Source organism: Danio rerio, chromosome 20, assembly GCF_052040795.2.
Source record: "Danio rerio strain M-AB ecotype USA chromosome 20, GRCz13ab, whole genome shotgun sequence".
In the NCBI taxonomy this organism is placed as follows: Eukaryota; Metazoa; Chordata; class Actinopteri; order Cypriniformes; family Danionidae; genus Danio; species Danio rerio.
The window spans coordinates 22309790-22324997 of NC_141040.1; positions in this window are offsets into that span (position 1 = coordinate 22309790).

The window sequence follows — 15208 nt, forward strand, 5'->3', positions numbered from 1 at the left end:
ATAGCAATGTAATTACAATGTTATGGGTATATATAACATTAGGGTTGGGTACTGAAACCTGGTGCCATTATAGCACCAGTACCTTTGTAACCAGTATGTACCGGACCGAATCAGCATATAAATTTTGGTGCCTAATTTCGGTGGCACTGGTGCTGCGACAAGGGCGTAAGAAGCATCAAGGGGTGCATCAAAGACACACATATGTACGCATTGTCACACCATCTCTAAACATTTAATTCTAAACAATTTTGAGGAATATGGACAGGTGATGTCATGCGTTTGTTCCTGTTGCTTAGGGAACAGACGCATGAAACGCACACAGTACAGCGCATTCGGTGAGTGAGAGCGACTCTCTTCAGATCAACACGAATGATCGCGTTCATCAAATTTGCTTAAACTAAGCGTTCTAAAGCGTATTTTACAAGCAAGAATTCTGACACAGCAACGTGAAGCAAATGCTTTACAAAAGTTGTGTGTATGGGAAAGCTCATCAGACATAATGACACATTTGAGGGCTCATGGAATCAACTTACAGGAAGAAGAATGCACTGTCTCTAAAGCTTGCAACATCATCTGGCACTTTCAATGAGTACGTACATGGACACCAATGCTCCGATATTAACATGATTAAGACAATACTCTCATTAAGAGTCTAGACTACCATGTAAACAGTGATTTTTGATTACCTTAAATGACCACAGACACCTGCATCTTTCCATTCAACGTGCGGTATCAAATTCCATTAAAAGAGCACTCTTCCACCAGTCCTTACTTAATGCTCGCATCAAATACCTCATGAAATGAAAGTGAAACAGCAGTTAAAGTCGAAAAATTAAATATGAAACACCTGAAATTGCATGAAACTCTGGTGGAAACATGGATAGTGTGGTGACACAATGACGTTAATCGATCTATGTCTTGATCTATGTGCTATAACATGTAAGACGGGATCATGAAAGGCACATTCAAAAAGCAACTAGTGTAAACACCTTGATCATATTATTGTCTCTTCAGATTAAAGCAAATGATTAGATTACTGATAACCATGTAAACATAGTCACAAGCCCCAACCCCTAGAAAAAAGATCAGCATTTTGTTGACAGCCTTTCCACAGGTTAGTAGAAGGCTAATGTAATTTAATATTTAAATGTATTAATGTAATTTAATATATAAAATATGAATTAATGTTTACTTTAAACTTAAAAATTTTTTTTTTAAAGATTCTTCAAATAAAAGATGTTTCTAGAGTCAGCCCCCATAATTTTGTGGCTCAAAAGTATCGGTTCAGGCACCGTTTTGGCACCAGTACCATTTTTAAAAGTATCGATTTAGCACCGGTATCGAAATTACTCCAAACGATTCCCAACCCCATATGACATGGCAATTAAGTTTGTAATTACATGTGTACTGTGTATATTTGCGTATACAACTATAAATAACCAAATACTGTACATGCAATATACAAAGAAATATTTACATTTATAAATAATATCTTGGATGTAACTACAATGTAATTACAATGTAATGACATAGTAATCACAATGTAACCACAACGTAATTGCACACAAGATAAAAGTTTGTAATTACATATTACATCTCAGATGCAATTGCAATATTGTAAGTGGCTTTGGATAAAAGCGTCTGCTAAATGACTAAATGTAAATGTTATAACAATGTAATGACATGCCGAGTATTTCCATTTATATTCTTAGATCAGATTAAACTGAAAAGTCAGAAACTGGACAAAAAATATTGAAAATAAAAATGTTAAATACTGTACTGTACATGAACATACAAAAACACATTCACAATATTTTTAAAGATGTAGTTACAATGTTGTAATAATGTAATTGCAATGTTATTACATAGTTAATATAATATGATGACATAGTAATTACATTCAAAATAAAAAATTGAAAATACATATGTACTGTGTATTTTCATATAAATACACAAATACTGTACTTGAACTATACAAAAAAGCATGTTTATAAATATCTTGGATGTACTTACAATGTAATAACAATGTAATTACAAATTTAGTAACATAGTAATTACAATGTAACGGCACAATAATTGCACAAAGGATAAAAGTGTAATTACATGTGTACTGTGTATATTTACGCATGCAACTATAAATAACCAAATACTGTACGCCATATACAAAAAAAAATACTTTTATAAATACTGTCATGGATGACATAGTAATTACATCCAAGATAAAAGTTTATAATTACGTATTACATGTGTACCGTGTATATTTATGTATATAACTATGATTTACAAATACTGTTCATGAATAATACAAAAACACATTTACAATACTATTAGATGTAAATAAAATGTTATAACAATGTAATTACAATGTCATTACTTCCAAAATAAAAGTTTGTAATTACATATGCATATACTTAGGTATAAATATACAAATACTGCACATGAAATATACAAATAACCTATACGTTTAAGTTTATAAAGAATATATTGGGTGTAACTACATTGTAATAGCTATGTAATGACATAGTAATTACAATGTGACGACACAGTAAATACTTGCAAAATAAAAGTTTGTAATTACATATTGCATGTGTACTGTGTATATGTATGCAACTATAAATAACCAAATACTGCACATGCAATATACAAAGAAACATTTACACACACATATATATATATATATATATATATATATATATATATATATATATATATATATATATATATATATATATTCTTGGATGTAACTACAGCGTAATTATTCTCCATTTCCACCTGGGGATACTATATATATTATCTTGGATGTAACTACAGCGTAATTACAATGTAACTACAGAGTAGTTACAATGTAATGACATAGTAATTACATCCAAGAAAAAAGTTTGTAATTACATACATGTGTACTGTGTACATTTAAGTATTAACTATAAATACACACTATACATAAAATGTACAAAGAAACACATTAATAAATATTATCTGGGATGTACAATGTAATAACAATGTTAATATGTTCAAGATAATAGTTTGTAATACTAATTACATTACATGTATTGAGTATATTTATGTAAATAACTATACACAAATACTGTACATGCAATATACAAATAAACATTTACAAAAGTGAATATTATCTTGGATGTAACTACAAAATATTTACAATGTAGTTACAGTGTAAGGGCATATGTAAATACAATGTACAATTGTACACATGTACAAACATGTTTATAAATCTAGCTTAAAGTTTATAATAACATATTACTTACATTTTTTATAACTGTTTCTTTTTCAACAGAGTAAAATCGAACATTTCACCTTAATATCAAAAAGTGCTTCTAAATCATCACATTTACACACATCCTTTCAGTTCCAGGTTTCTGCTCAATTTTATGTGGTGCAGCATTATTTAATCGACTCTGTTTTGTGTTTTTTTCCAGTCTTTCCCACTGTTAACAGAGCAGTCCGATGGAATGTCAAAGAAAGCTCATCCTGATTGACCCTCATGCGTGCATTCAAAATGCTAATTGGCTCATAGAAAGAACCCTACAGAGACAAGCTAGAGTTCAGCTTTGTAGATAAAACCTTTTTTTTTTTTTATAAAGTCTTAAAATGAGAACAAAAATATATGAATAACTCACTTTTGACAAAAATGCCAGATAGAACCTTATAACTCTAAAGGGAGATTAGTCAATTTAGAACCCATGTTCAAGAGAGGTTAAAACACATGCTGAGTGTTCCGAGTGGAGGTTGTTGACAATTCTTTCCTCTTCACTGATTACATATCACACGACCATCAGATTTTGTTGTTGTTGTTCGGAGGAAAACCCTGGCTCACATCGTTCCCCTCATCAAGAAAGAAAGACAGTGAGAGGGGTTCGAACACAGTGTCAAGCCCGGCCTCAGAATGCTCCCCCAGCATTGATTACGGTGCAGCGATGCTGCTGGTGGTGGTGGGATGCTGATGACCAAAAGATAATGGGATAAGTGATAAATGAGTATTTATAGGGGTTTGGTCTTGTATTGATTGGATAATGATATAAATGGTTTGACGAGAATCCTCATGTGCTTCTCTCAAAATTAGTTTATCATTAATGGCTAAGTGAAATACAAATTGTCATGAGTTCAATAAAGCACATTAGAATGTACATGGAGACAAATAAACTGTTTAAATTAATACACATTTCCTTATTTATAAATAGTTCACACCTAAACTCTAAATATTTTATATTCTTTATTTATTTGTATACTATTATTGACATTTCACAAATTTCAATATTTTATTCAGTATAGAACATAGATAGCATGCCAAATGTTTAAACTGTGAAAATGTATCATTTTAAGTCATTTCATATCAATTTAAATAAGTTGATTTTATATAAGGCCATGTTTACCACTGTGAGGCATCACCTCTTCGTTTTACAACAGTCTGCAAACAAACGTCTGAGGCACTAAGGAGACAAGTTGCTCTAGTTTGGCAATAGGAATGTTCTCTCATACTCGTCTAATGAAGGTTTCTAGCTGCTCAACTGTCTTAAATCTTCTTTGTCGTATCTTTCTCTTTATGATTTACAATGACATGGCGTCCCAGTTTTCCAAAAAGAACTTCAAATTTTGATTCATTAGACCACAGAGCAGTTTTTCACTTTGCCACATTTTAAATGAGCTTTGGTCCAGAGAAAATGCCTGTGCTTCTGGATTTTGTTTAAATACGGCTTTTTTTTAACCTACAGACTTTTAGCCGGCAATGTTGATTGCGGATTGTGTTCAACAATGTTTTCTGGAAGTAGCCTTGAGCCCATACTGTGATTTCAATTACAGTAGAATTCCTGTTTGTAAAGCAGTGCTGTCTTAAGGGCCCCAAAGTTTTTCCAGCCTTGACCCTTACACACGAGATTGTTCCAGATTCTCTGAATATTTGGATGATATTATGCACTGTAGATAACTTTAAACTCTTGCAATATTTTGCTGAGAAACTCCTTCCTGATATTGCTACACTATTTTTTGGTGCAGGACTGGGGAAATTTGTGATCTTCTGCCTGTCTTGACCTGCCACTCTGAGAGGCTCTTTTTATACCCAATCATGTTGGAAATGGGAAAATTGGTCCTCCAGCTGTTCCTTATATGTGCATTTGACTTTTCTAGCCTCTTATTGTACCTGTCCCAACTTTTTTTGGAATGTGTGGCTGTCTTGAAATCAAAAATAAGCTAATATTTGGCCTGAAATTTTTAAATGTCTCACTTTTAGCATATGATATGCTATTATATATTATATTGTTAATAAAATATAAGTTTATGAGATTTGTAAATTATTGCATTTCTGTTTTATTTACAATTTGTACAGTGTCCCAACCTTTATGGAATCAGGTTTGTATATAATATTAATGTAAACATTACTGTTACAAATATTATAAGTATTATTTATTGCAAATATATGAAATGTCAAGACATCACCCTCATTTAATGCATGGAATACAAACATAATAATCTTAAAAATAAAACTGTTGTATAAAAAGTTGTTGCCCATGTTTATAACTGAGTTTTGTTGGTATTGACGCAACAAATGTTTTCAATATTGAGAAATAATAGATTTTTAGTGGCAAATAAGCATTAGACTTATTTCTAAGAGATCAAGCGACATTAAAGACAAAGTAATGATGCTTAAGATGTGTTTTTTCACAAATCATTTGCTAATTTGCAAAGATAAATAAATGAATAACATTTGGTGATAGTACGACTTTAAAAAGCTTTCTGATCACTGACCTTGAATGGTACTTGAATCACACTGCTAGGCTAAAGAATATGAACAAATACAGTAGAAGTCATATTATTAAAGTCCCTGAATTATTACGCCCCCCTGTTTATTGTTTCCACCAATTTCTGTTTAACGACGATAGTTTTTTTCAGCACATTTCTAAACATAATGGTAGAAAAATAAAATAGATGACAGTACATAATATTTGACTAGATATTTTTCAAGACACTTCTATACAGCTTAAAGTGACATTTAAAGGCTTAGCTAGGTTAATTAGGTTAACTAGGCAGGTATTTAGGCAAGTTGTTGTATAATGATGGTTTGTTCTGTAGACTATCGGAAAAAAATATAGCTTAAAGGGGCTAATAATTTTGACCTTAAAATGACATTTTAAAAATTAAAAACTGCTTTCATTCTAGCCGAAATAAACCAAATAAGACTTTCTCCAGAAGAAAAAATATTATCAGACATACTGTGAAAAATTCCTTGCTCTGTTAAACATAATTTGGGAAATATTTAAAAAAGGAGGCTAATAATTTTGACTTCAACTGTACATGATGTGTGTGCAATAGTTCAATTAAATTCAGCTTTATTTGTATAGCGCGTTTACAATGTAGATTGTGTCAAAGCAGCTTCACATAAATGGTCATAGTAACTGGATCAGGGTAGTTCAGTTTTTAGTGTTTAAGTTCAGTTCAGTTTAGCTCAGTTCAGTGTGGTTTGAAATCATTACTGAGAGTCCAAACACTGAAGAGCAAATTCATCGATGCGTAGCTTTACAGATCCTGAAACATGCAAGCCAGTGGCGACAGCGGCAAGGGAAAAAAAAACTTGACCAATAGGAGAGTGAAGAAAATCATCTCGTCGCTGGTCTGAGGTCCAATCAGTGACTGCGCATAATCTGAGGACCTCGGGATAAGTAGCCTCAGGTGTAAATGGAGAATAAAGAGAATAATTAGCAAAGCTGCTGTTCATAGTGTATATAAACAAGATGTAGAAACTTGCATGGAAACCCACTAAGTGATGCATTGAGTGTATGCTTTACTATACAGCTAGGTCTTTAATCTAGTTTTGAACTGAGAGACTGTGTCTGACCCTCAGACATTATCAGGAAGGCTATTCCAGAGTTTAGGAGCCATAAAGCTGAAGGCAATAGTGACTCTTTACCTTATGTGGGAGTTGAACAAGATATTCTATTGTAAAGGTGATCTAATTGAAAATGTAAACAAAAAGTCATTTCTCAGATGAGTCAGTATTACTGTAAATCCTCATCTTGATGACTGTGCTTGATACGTTATGGAGTTTTTCCTTCTTTTTCAGTGTCATCAGTCTTGATGACGTTCTGCTCTAGCTCTGAACAATGTCAGCTTGTTACCGTGTCAACAGAGCTGCCTTCATTAAGCGCAGAAGAAAGGAATCTTTATTCAATTATAGTGGGAGGGTTTGTCTTTCGCTGACTGGCTTCCCCACCACCAGTTATGAGCTAACACATAGAGTGTGAATACTGCAACAAGCTTAAATATCCAACGTGTGCACAAGCAAATCTGCTTTGTGCTTTTGCAAACAAGTACAGTTTATATAAAAAATGCTTTGCTGTCAGCACATTTAGCTCCATTTCTTCCCTTATATAGTGCCTTGTCGCTTATGGGTTGGTGGAAAGGCTTGTGGAAACATTTGCAAGTCTTAGTTTCATTTTCACTTTTTATTTTAGTACCAGCTGAGTGAAAAGCCTTCATTTAGAGAGATCTGTTTTTTTAGGGGTTTTCCCTCAAATTGATAGGCTGAAGTGTTTCAAATGTCTCTGGACCACAACACCAGTCATAAGTCTTTGTTTTAGTTTTTAGTTGAAATACATTTTACAGTTTTCTTGTTATTGATGTTTTTTTTATCATGGTATACGGTATTATTATAAAACTGACCTAAGCTGCAATAAAAGGTTCAAACTATTGCTTTAATGTTAATACATGTTTAGAGTAAACTAATGTTTTAAACTAATTAAATTGCAAAAGCGGAATAAAGTATAGCAGGTAACACTAAAGGTATAATAAAGGTAATATACAGTTGAAGTCAGAATTATTAGCCCCCCTTTGATTTTTTTCTTTTTTTAAATGTTTCCAAAATGATGTTTAACAGAGCAAGGAAATTTTCACAGTATGTCTGTTAATATTTTTTTCTTCTGGAGATTTTTTTGTTGTATTTCAGCTAGAATAAAAGCAGTTTTAATTTTTTTTTTTACATTTTAAGGTCAAAATTATTAGCCCCTTTAAGCTATTTTTTTCCTGATAGCCTAAAGAACAAATCATCGTCATAAAATAACTTGCCTAATTACCCTTACCTGCCTAGTTAACCTAATTAACCTAGTTAAGTCTTTAAATGTCACTTTAAGCTGTGTAGAAGTGTTTTGAAAAAATATCTAGTCAAATATTATTTACTGTCATCATGGTGAAGATAAATAAATAAGTTATTAGAGATGAGTTACTAAAACTATTATGTTTAGAAATGAGAAAAATGTTCTCTCTGGGGAAAAATAAACGGGGGCGCTAATAATTGAGGGGGCTAAAATTTCTGACTTCTTGTATGTCTAAACACCATTCAAAGGTTGAATAAATAAACTTTCCATTGGTAAATGATTTGTTATAGGACAATATTCTAAATGAAAATCTAAATGCAGAGAATTCAACTTTAAAGTTGATTAAATTTTAGTTTAAAGTTTTTAGTGACGCATATGATAAAAAGTAACTTTTGTTTGGAAGCCCATTCCTATGGAAGCCCGTTCCCGCCACTGAATAATTAAAATATATATTTTTTAATATTTAAAAAAAAAAAAATAATATATATTTTTTTTAATTATAAAGTCAGAATTCTGAGTTATTAAGTCGCAATTCGGAGTTATAAAGTCAGAATTCCGAGTTATTAAGTCAGAATTCTGACTTTAAAATTCATATATATATATATATATATATATATATATATATATATATATATATATATATATATATATATATATATATATATATATATAAACTCTTTATTTTTTTATCATTCAGTGGCGGGAACGGGCTTCCATACTTTTAATATATTTACAGTTATAAATTTACAAAATATCTTTGTGAAAAACTATACTTTTGACCCATACAATATATTTTTTGACACAATGAGACAATTAACACTATTACAGTAAGGGTCATACAAAAGGTCAAAATAAGGATTATTTCACCAAGTTTTAATTTTGAAACGCTTCTGAAGTTAAAGTATGTGCACAGTGTCATCTATGAATGTGAAAATGTCAGAATAATTTGACAATTTTTGTTATTTTGACCTATTGTCATTTTCTGCTCTAAATAGATTTTTATTAAATATGTTTAGAGCTAAAAAGATTGAATAAAAATAACATTTTATTTTAAACCCAGGAGAAATGTCATCGGTTTGAGACCAAAGGAAAAAATGTAAGAGAAAATAGTTGGGGTTTTTAACTTTAAATTTTTTTAAAGCTTTGCTCTCCTTCAGGTACAAATAAGCACAGTTATTGCTGCATTTAATCCCTTATGTGGTATTTACTAAAACATTTTTTTTTGTCTAAAAATGAATATGAATTTGGTTATTTTGGCCTTTTGTCATTGTATGGCCTAAATGACAACATTTTATTTAAAAGAAAGAAAGAAAGAAAGAAAGAACCCTTTTTAAATTGGCATATTTATTGTATCTCTCCTATGATTCCCCAGAAAAGCTTGTAAAAACAACCAACTCAGTTGTTTACAAATCAGCACATGTGGTGCAGCTCAATGAGGTTTATGCACAGACTTTTAATTTCAGCCAGCAGGCCTCATCACCTGATAGATATTCGATATTAAGTGGGGGTTGTCTCAGAATGGACAAAAATCACTGCATTAAATTTCATTTTCCCCTGCCATGCCTATAACATATGACAGTTTTAGCGCTTTGGGTTTTAGAAAAGCACATTTTAAATAAAATGTAGTATTATTAGTTTATCTCGTTTTACGATTGAACAAATAAATGCTTCAGTTTATTGTGATTACATTACAGCACCAAAGCTGTAAAAGAAACCTTATGAAATTGAAAATAGTCACATTAAGCTTTCATCAGAAGTTTATCATTAGCTGAAAAAAGCTGTACATAAAGCCCATTTCTTCCTTTATATGGCACTTTACTGTTTATCATTTCCTGGAAACGCATATGGAAGCACTTTCGAGTTTCAGTTTCGTTTTCACTTTTAATTTTAGTCTCATGTCAGCTGAATGTCAAGCCTTCATTCAGAGTGGTGCTGTTGGTCCTCTTTAGGGGTTTTCCCCGACAGTGAGCACAGTCATTACAGTTTAGTTGATGCTATACTGCCATCTGCAGTGCATTTGGCAAGCTGCTAATTTTCAGGTTTGGATTTAGGAGTGTTTTAGTCTTGAAGTGTCCTTTATTGTGCCTCCATGATCAGGGCAGAGAAACACTGATTTAGTTAAAATCCGGTGAGTAATAACATATGCTGGATAAGTTGGTGGTTCATTTTGCTGTGGCTACCCCAGATTAATTAAGGGACTAAGCCGAAAAGAAAATGAATAAATAAATGTTTATGAAGACTGCAGAGTGATGCATAAAAATGACTGAATAATTGTTTATATAGTTTGTGATGTATGTTAAAGTGTGCCCTCTAAAAGTAGAAGTGGCCCCTGTGTGGTAACCCTACCCGTCAAAGTGACGTCACTACCTCCATTTTTGTGCATTGTGTTTGACATTGCATCGCCGAGTGATGCAATCTTAGCTTGCATCATAAAGGCTGCATCCAGATACTATTGGAGATGTCACAACTCTGTTCTCCACTACATAGCGCCATCTTGCAACTCAATAATGTAGTAACATGTAAGTTAGTGACTGCGTTTTGCATCTATTTAAGAACAAAAATAGTTTCTGCAAGCTTTGTGTTTAATTATTAGAGCTCAGAACAATGATTTGTGTCTAGAGGTTTAGTTTTGTGGCAAGTGTCCGTCTAATAAGATATACATCCAGCTGGTTGTATTTACAAGACAGTAACGGCAGGTTTTAATGTGCCAAAAAAAGCCAGTTTGATGTACATTGTCATTTAATGAATCATTTGCTTTCTTTTTGTCCAGACTAGACCTAAGAACTATGATTGCTTTATAGGTACAGAAATAGGTTAGTAGGCCTATCTAGGTCACAGACTTCAATTCTATTGAAAATCTGTAATAAAACCTGGAGGAGAAATCAGATGTTCTCCACATGGTTTGGCAGAGGTAAAGCACTGAAGTATTCACTAAAGAATGTACAAAAAAAGTACAAATATGGCTATTATCTATTGTATTGAAATGAAGATTTTTTTTTATTCATTTTGTATTCTGCATTTTGTGCATTGCATTATCGCCCCAAAATAAAAGTTCTGTCTTCATTTACTCACTTGTTCCAAATCAGCTTTAGTTTTTTTTTATTCTGTTGAACACAAAACTAAGATATACTAAATAATTTTGTAATCCAGTAAGCATTGATTTCCATATTTTTTTCTACTATGAATGTTTGAATATAAAGTATTCCTATGAATATAAAGTATTCCAACATTTTTTTAGAATATCTTCTTTTGTGTTCGACAAAACAAAAAAATCTAACTTTTTTAGAAAAAGTCAAGGTGAGTAAATGATGTCAGAATTTTTATTTTTTGGTGAACTCTCCCTTAAAGTTATTCAGGTTATTAAAACAAGAAGTTTAACAAAGTTATTTTTATTATTTCAAAAATGGTCAACTGAGCCACTTTTTGACACTAAAAACTTTGACAAATATGTGGTGGTTAGCACTGTCACTTCACAGCAAGTAGGTCGCTGGTTCAAGTCCTGACTGGGCCAGTTGGCCCAGAGTTTGCATGTACACCTGTGTTGGCGTGGGTTTCCGCTTGGTGCTTCAGTTTCCCCCACAGTCCAAAGACATACGCTATAAGTGAATTGGGTGAACAATTGGGCCGTAGTTTATGAGTGTGTGTGAACGAGTGTGTATGGGTGTTTTCCAGTAAAAACATAAGCTGAAATACCTTATGATTCATTCTGCTGTGGCGACCTCTGATAAATATAAGTCGAAGGAAAATGAATGAATATACTTTGACATCATTTTGGTTGTTTGTTAACATTAAACTGCGTTTTGGGGCCTGAAAATGGGTCTTAAAATGCAAATAAAAGACAGAATGTTCCTGTTTGGGTGGATTTAGGACATCCTGAATTTCATACAGGCCATGTTATAATGTCAAAGGTTTAATTCTAAGGGAATGCTTGTATAATAGAATTACAGTAATATTCTTTAAACTCATGGTGGATGAAAACATCTGCCAAGTGAATGATGTAAATAACCAAGTGGACCATGTGTTAACACCTGCTTTTACCCAACACAAGAATTATATTTTCTCTTTAAAGCAATGGAACTGGCAGGGAATTCTTGCAGGGATGCATCTGACTATTTGATGGTGTGAAAATATTCCTAACAATTTAAGGTTCTAAAATCAGTCCCTAAACATTCTCATTAAGTTTTATAACAATATTTCTGAATGTTTTTGACTGTTCAAAACTTCCCGTTTTAACTACACTTGAGAAATTATATCTGTTAATGATATTGTTTGATTCACAAGTGTTTTTCGTTTATTTGTGGATGTGTATTGCATTATATGTAGATCTATGCTGTGTTGACTTTTGATGTTAAAAATTTAAACTCTACAGTTTAATAAAGTGACTTTTATTGACATTTTAGTAGTTTTAATTAATCATACGATAAATAAGAAACAATATAAATAAGTCTGTAAAAGAACAGAAAATGTACTGGCAGTTTATTACAAGGTTTTTGAACCATCATTTATAACCCAGACAAAATATGTTTGTTTGTTTGTTTGTTTACACTTTATTGTCCCCAATGGGGAAATTTGTCTTGGACTCTAGGCCCACATTCTCATACACTGAACAAAAAACTCACAACATATCAATATATCACTTTAAACTCTTCTGTACAAGGTTTAAAAGTTGTTAGAAGAAAGATTCCACAATTCAATTAAAAACAACATAAATAAAACATAAACAATAAATGGGAAAAAATCAATCACAAAATACAGAAAACCTCTAATTTACAGAGATTTTTTTTTTTACAGTGTATGTATTCATGTTTGGATTATGAAAACGCTAATCAAATGTTTTCATAATGTTTCACTCTCGTTATATTAATGTTCTCAGAACGTTATTAGAAGATTCCATTCACATTATATGAAGTAGTTTATTCTACAACATTATGAGAAGATCCATACCCAACAACTGAGCTCCTAAAGCCCTTCCAGAATGTTGTTCTAAGAATGCTTTTCTATCAATGTATGTTCCAGATACAGTATACAGTACAGTATAAATGTTCTGAGAGTGTTCCCTGTTAGCGGGCTATAACCCTGGCCATACTTGATGCTAAAACATGAAATACAACATTCACGTATCTATAATGACACTGAAAAATGCTTTTGTTTCCTATAATGTTCCTAAAACTTTCCTTTGTTTGAAAGATAAAGGCTTTTGTCATTGGCCCTCACAACAGTAAACCCTTTGAACCCTGAAAATGCCACAGGTAATCCTGTCGACCCACTCCGGCTGTTTGTCCACTGCATTCCTCTCCACCGGTCTCCATCATGATGTGCTCAGCCAGGAATCTTTTGTTCCAGTAATTTGTAAACACATCCAGAGAATTCACCCAGTGTGTCATCCACTGTCCCAGGCTATAGGGAATCATTTCTCTTGTTTCCTAAAAGCTGAAAACTTTGAAAATCCAAACAGTAGAGCATTTTAGATGAAACCGTGATCCTTGGTGACTCATAAAATGTAGCTGAACAGGCCTTAAGAGTAAACAAATATATACAGGTAACTAAATGAATACCTGTGGCTCCTTATGGATTATAAATTGAGGTCTTATAAAGTGAAATGATTGGTCTGTGCGAGAAAATTTTTAATTATGCATGACTGTCTTGAACACGCTCAAAACATTTACTGAGTCTTTTGATCAAAGGTAATAATAAATATTGTTGCACAAATTGAGAGTTTCTCCCCATAAGACATCAAACGATTGTGAAGAGCCACTTGTATTATTCATTCGTTCATTCTCTTTTCGGCTTAGTCGGAATGAACCGCCAACTTATCCAGCATATGTTTCACGCAGCGGATGCCCTTCCAGGGCAACCCATCACAGAAACATCCATACACACTCATACAGACAATTTTATCATACCCAATTCACCTGTTCCACATGTCTTTGGACTTGTGGGGGAAACCGGAGCACCTGGAGGAAACCCAGGAGAGCACAGGGAGAACATGCAAACTCCACACAGAAATGCCAACTGACCCAGCTGAGGCTCGAACCAGCAACTTTCTGGCTGTGTGAGGCGATCGTGCTTATCACTGCACCACTGTGACACTCCACTTCTATTATTATTTTTCATAAAATGCTTGGTTTATGATTTTTGCTAAAATTATATTGCAAAATCAGCTGCATCTGCTCAAGCCAAAGCAGAATGTAAGTTGCTTAACTGTGACAGGCCACTGCAATTAAAATGGGTATCATTATTTGGGATTCTTAACAGCAATGAAAGAAAAGGACTGATATGATCTTTATGAAGACAATTTGTCATATATTGACCTTATATTCATATAATGAAATATATGTAAGTATATGAAATATATAAGTCAAATATAAATTAGCTAATGCTAGGTGAAATATATAATCATTCAAAAGGTTAGGGGTTTATTTAGCATGAAAGCAATTCTCTTTCTTGATAAATTGTCAGTTTCCTCTTGAAAAACGAACCTGGCTTTAATAATAAACTGACGGTATTTTCAGTAAATCTTAACTTGTTTAAAACCACAAAATTGTTTTGCAATAATAGTTCAACTATGGCATTCATAGTAAAACTGTACAAAAGAAAATACAAATGAAAATCAATACGCTAAAATACCTATTTTAAAATATATTTATCCCTTTAACTGGCCCACCTAGAAATTTTTTGGATTACATTTCTTAACTCCTAAAGTTTCTTGATTTCTTAACTCTAATTATCTTAATTTAAATTTCTTAATCTTAATTGTTTTAATTCTAACTTAATTTATTAACTCCTAATGTTGCTAAGTAACACATTAAATGCATTTTTTTCAACACGTCCCCTAATTTCTAAAATATCAACCTCTACCAAATGATTAATATATCAGTTTATGTCAAAGTACTGGCATTAATACATACACTAAGAAAAATCTAAAATATTAAATGTAAGAACAATTTATTTAAAAGATTATTTAAAATAAAACGTTTCTGAATACTAAATCATCTTTATTTTGTGAAGAATGCCATATAATATTTCAGATTCTCATTAAACACATTTTCTTGTTTGTTTGTTTGTTTGTTTGTTTGTTTGTTTGTTTGTTTGTTTGTTTGTTTGTTTGA